A 5,753-nucleotide genomic window follows, 5' to 3' on the forward strand; every position below is an offset into this window, starting at 1 on the left:
TGTCTTGACCCACCACAGCACTGGCTGGCCCAGATGTTGAGTACCGTTTCATGTGCTTGCTTAGTTATCTGCATGTCTTCTTTAGAGAGATGTCTATTTAAATCCTCTTCCTTTTTATAAAATTGGATTTTTAAAAATTTTATTGGTCACTTATAAAAATGTTTTAATATATTGATAAATAAGTCCCCTTTTTAAAAAAAGTTACTTTATTTATTTATTTATTTTAATTTGACCATAGAGGGACAGATTGAGAGTGAGAGAGAGAGAGAGAGTGAGAGAGAAAGTGAGAAAGCAAGCCACCAGATTGAGGACTTGAACCATGGTCACCCATGTGGGAGTTCAGCACCCTTAACTACCACATCACCTGCTGGCTTCTGTAAGTCCCTATTAAGGTATATGATTTGGAAGTCTTTTTTTCCCCCATTCTTTGAATTATCTTATGAGTGGCATTTTTCTATTCTTTCTTTTGTCACTTGTTCTTTTAGTGTCGTATTTAAGAAACCATTGATTAGTACAAAGTCATAAAGATTTTTTCCTATAATTTCTTCTAAGAGTTTTATGATTTTAGTTCTTACATCTAGGTCTATGGTCAATTTATACTTAGTTTTTGTATATAGTGGGAGGTAAAGTCCAAATTCATTCTTCTGCATGTTAGTATCCAGTTGTCTTAGCACCATTTGTTGAAAAGACTTATCTGTCTCACTGAATTGTCTAGAACTCTTGTCAAAATTCTCTTGGCACAAACATAAGTTTATTCCTGGACTATAAGTTCTATTCCAGTGACCCAAGTGTCTATTTTTATGTTAGTTCCATTATATTTTGATTTCTGTAGTTCTGATGTAAGTGGGTCTCTCTTTTTTTTTTTTTTTTTTGGAGAGTTTTTTGCTACAGGACACGTGCGCTTACCAGAAAGACAGACACAGACAGAGAGATAGAGAGTGAGAAATCACTCCCCAGAGGGGATGACTATGTTGCAATCCCTTTTCCTTCATTCTCTTTTCTGGATCTTGGGTATGCACACACACGCACCTGGTGTGAGTTTAAGCCACAGGGTCCGGGACTCGAACCACAGTTGACTACATGGGAGTCCAATGACATAGCTACTACGACAACTGCTGATCCCTAAATATCCATATTTCAACCAACATTCTATTTGTGATGACACACATTTTTTGAAGATAATAAAGACTTTCTCTTCAACTCTCATATTTTCTTTTTAAAAAGAATTCTTTCTTTCTTTATTATTATTTATTTTCAATTTGACCAAAGAGAGACAGAGTGAGAGAGAGAGAGAAGGACTGCAACAGTAAGCTGCCACATCTGGGACTCCAACCGTGGTCAGCCATGTGGGAGTCCAACGTCTTTAACCACCATACCACCTGCTGGCCACAACTCTCATATTTTCTTCCTAAGCCCTCCACAGAATTACCTTTAATGTTAACATTTCTACCAAGGGTTCTTTCACAATAAGTAAAGCTATTTCTAGCATGCTTCTTAAAACTCCTTCAGTCTCTGCCCGTTACTTTGTTTCAAAAATGCCTCCACATGTTCCGCTGTTGTTCATAGCCACACTCCACTTCGTAGTACCAAAATCTGCATTAGTGTTTTCTAGAGAATACGACCAATGAGTCGTACATATACAAGGAGATGAAGGTTTCTCATATGAATTGACGCGTGCAGTTATAAGGCTAACTAGTCCCAAGATCTGCAGTCAGTAAGCTAGAGGCCAAGCAGAGCTGACGGGATAGCTACAGTCTGAGAACAAAACCATGAGAACAGAAGAGCGAACGGTGTCGTCCCAGACCAGAGGCCAGAGAAAGTCCGTGTCCTAACTCGATGGCAGTCAGGCAGGATTAGGGACGTCTTACTCTTTTTGCTCTACTCATTTGTTCATTAGTCATATAGAAAAAATCATAAGAACATCCAGAATGTTTGACCATATATGTAGGCATCCACAATTCAGTCAAATAGACAAATATAAACTTAATCATTTTATAGGCTTAGTATATTTTCTGTCAAAATCTCAAAGAATTTTCTTATTAATGTAAACAGAAGTATTCTACCTGATTTGAAGATTTATCTTACAGCTAGAATAATATAGAATGTGTTGTTTCAGTGAAGCAAAAAACAAACATAGATAGATAAAGATCACAGAGAAATGAGAAGGGGCCCTCCAAAAAAAAGTATGCTTGGCTGTTTCCTTGACAAGGGAACACGAGTTACCTAATAGATAAATACAGTGTTTTAAAGAAACAGTGCGGGTGCAGTCGGCTATCCATCTGTTATAGACAGTGAAAAAGCCTCATCCTCAAATCACACCTTACAACAATGATTAAATAAAAACAGGTAATGAAAATGTAAAATTATACAAATTTTAGAGGAAAAACTCAGAAGCATTTTAGGACTAGAGTTGGTGACGAGTTCTTATATATGATACCAAAATTATAGGTGATAAAGGGAAAAAATGATAAATAGAATTCTATCAAGTTAAAAAAGTTAGCTATGTAAAAGATCTATAAAGAGAATGAAAGATAAGCTACAGATTTTGAGACTGTATTTCAAAAACACATATTTAGTGAAGTACTGCAATCTCAGTTATCTAAGGAATTCTCCAAGCAACAGTACAAAACCAAAGTGCAATTAGAAACGTGTGAAAGACTTGAATAACACATTTACAGAGAGCATGAGTGAACAGCAATTAAGGAAATAATAGATGTTCCACATCACTAGCCATGAGGTGAAAGAAAAGGGAAAGATGGAGGGTCTGCAAGAAGTGACAGAAACGTCAAGGAAGAATGAAAAGGAAATGCTTGTCACCTAGAGCACAGAAGCAGAAGTAAAGGTGGACTCATATGTAGACGGGACACAACTGAGGAAAAAAAAGTGATTTTGAAGATAACTTAATAGAAAATCTCAAACAATGCAAAGAGAGAAAAAAATGATAAAAATAGAACAGACCATACAAGACTTTTCATTTTTCAACTTTTATTTTTAAAAATTATGCTTTACATTTCCAGTCACTGTATGTCATTACAGCATACCATAAACACACTACATATTAGTGCAGTCAAAGATATTACCATACACATTATCATCAACAGATAGCTTTCCATTTTTGTGTCCCTTAAAAGTTTTGATTTCTTGGGACCAGCAGTTAGTATAATGGCTGACGCTGAACTCCCATGTAACCGACCTCAGTTCAAGTCCCAAACTCGGTTGCTTAAACTCACGCTGGGCATGTGTGACCTCAGTTCAAGTCCCAGACTCGGTTGCTTAAACTCACGCTGGGCATGTGTGCATGGGTGCCCAGGATCCCAAGAGGAGAACGGAGGAGAAGGGATTGCAGCATGGCCATCCCTCCTGGAGGGGGATTTCTCACTTTCTGTTTCTCTGTCTCTCTCTGTCTTTCTGGCAAGCGCATGCTCCCTACAGCAAAAAGGTCTCAAAAAAATGTTTTTGCTTTCTTCTTTTTCCCCTTGACTCCCACCCTCTCACCCTCCCCATTTCCTACCATTTTCCCACCCTGTCTCTGGTATCCACAGTTGCTCTCTGTGCCTTATACCTTCCAGTCTTTCTGTTTCTGGCATAGAGCACAGACATTCAGTGTGTATTGAGTGGGGACATACGATGCCTCTCCTTCATAGACTGGCTTGCTTCACTCAGCAGTAAATCCTCCATATTCATCCACTTTCTATCAAATGCCAAGGTCTCATTTTTTTTTTTTTTGTATGAGTAGTACTCTGTAGAGTTTTTGTGCTACAAATTTTCAATACATTCACTTGTTCTTGGGCATGTGGGTTGGTTCTATGTCTTAGCGATTGTGAATAAAGCCACAATGAACATGAATGTGCAAGTGTTTTTCTGACTGAGTGTATCCCTTTGTTTGTTTATTTTAATTAATTAATTTATTTAAATTTTTTGAGAGGTTTTTGCTATAGGGCACGTGCGCTAGCCAGAAAGACAGAGAGAGAGAGACAGAGAGACAGAAAGCAAGAAATCACCCCCCAGGGAGGATGGCCACGCCGCAATCCCTTCTCTTCCATTCTCCTCTCAGGATCTTGGGCACGCATGCACACATGCCCGGCGTGAGTTTAAGCTACCAGGTCCAGGACTCGAACCACAGTCAACTACATGGGAGTCCAGTGACATAGCCATTACACTAACTGCTGGTCCCTGTTTGTTTATTTTTAAGAGAGATTTGTGCTATAGAGTGCATGCACTCGCCATAGAGACAAAAAGAGAGAAATGACCCCTCCCCACCTGCACAGAGGAGATGGCCAAGTCACAGTCCCCTTCCCTCCATTATCTTCTCAGGATTTTGGGCACACACGCCCTTTCAAGCCTCTGGGTCCAGGACTCCAGCTGTAGTCAGCCACCTGGTAGTCCAGCCCCTTAAGTACCATGCCACCTGCTGGTCCCAAGTATATTCCTATAATTTAGGTAGATATCCAGGAGTGGAATTGCTGGATTATATGGTAGCTCTACTTGTAGTTCTTTGAAGAACCTTCACATTGTTTTCCACAGTGACTGAATCAATTTACATTTCTACCAACAGTGTAGGAGAATTTCCTTTTCTCCACAGCCTTGCCAGCACTTATCATTCTTTATTTTTTGATCTTTGAAAAAAATTGTAGACATTATATCACTGTGTGTATGTATATATATATATACACACATATATATGTATATGTGTGTATATATATATACATATGTATATATATATGTGTGTGTGTGTGTATATATATATATATATATATATATATATATATCTTGCACAATGAATTTTCCCTGCATGCATACATTTATAATATATAATATATATGTATATTATCCAGTTAAAGGGTACACATGATCATCAAAAGATAATTTTCTATTTTTATGTCCCTTAAAGTTGTATTGTTCACCTAGTTCCACCTAGTTGGAATACCAAAAAGGGAGAAAGTGGAGCAGAACCAAACATAAAATATTCACACCAAGTGACTTTCAAATTAATGACAGGCATCAAGCCACAGATCTGGGATTCTCAGAAAGTATCATGCAAGATATGATTCCATAATCCACACATAAGCATATCATGTTCTAGGCAGAATGAAAAATTAAAGACAATGAAAAAATCTTGACCATAGCCAGAGAAAGGAAATAGATTATTTATGGAAGAGCAAGATAAGAAACATATCAAAATTCTCTTCAGAAATCATGCAAGAGGAAGAGAAGGGGCAAATTGTTAAAAGTTTTGAAGAAGAAAAACGAAGAAGCAGAACGCACGAAGTTCCCGGCTGGGGGTGCAGTGCGTGGCATGCTGGGCTGCAGTGCTGAAAGCCGTGTCGTGGCCCAGCAGCTCCGGTGGACCTGAAAACATCAGTGTAAACACCATGTGTGGGCAACGGGCCCCTGAGCAGCTGGGAGGGCTGCTGGAAGGGCATCGTGGAATGACCAGACCCCGGTGACAGTTCTTTCATCTCTCTCTCTCTCTCCCTCCTTTTCTTTCTCTCAAACATGCATGTGTACAGGCACTGTCTATCAAAACTAACCTAAAATGTCGTGTCCAGCGAAAGTATCTTTCAATTATAAAGACAAACATAACTCACAAAATTCATTGCCAGAATATATGCTCAGGAAAGAGAAACAGAATCCTTACAGGAGTAAAAACAAACAAACAAACAAGAAACAGAAACATTTAGAAACCAAGATCTACCTAAAGACATAAAAGTGGTAGAGAAAGGATAAATAAAGATAAATAAAATAATTTTCCT

Source organism: Tupaia chinensis, unplaced genomic scaffold (assembly GCF_000334495.1).
Source record: "Tupaia chinensis unplaced genomic scaffold, TupChi_1.0 Scaffold000031_1, whole genome shotgun sequence".
In the NCBI taxonomy this organism is placed as follows: Eukaryota; Metazoa; Chordata; class Mammalia; order Scandentia; family Tupaiidae; genus Tupaia; species Tupaia belangeri.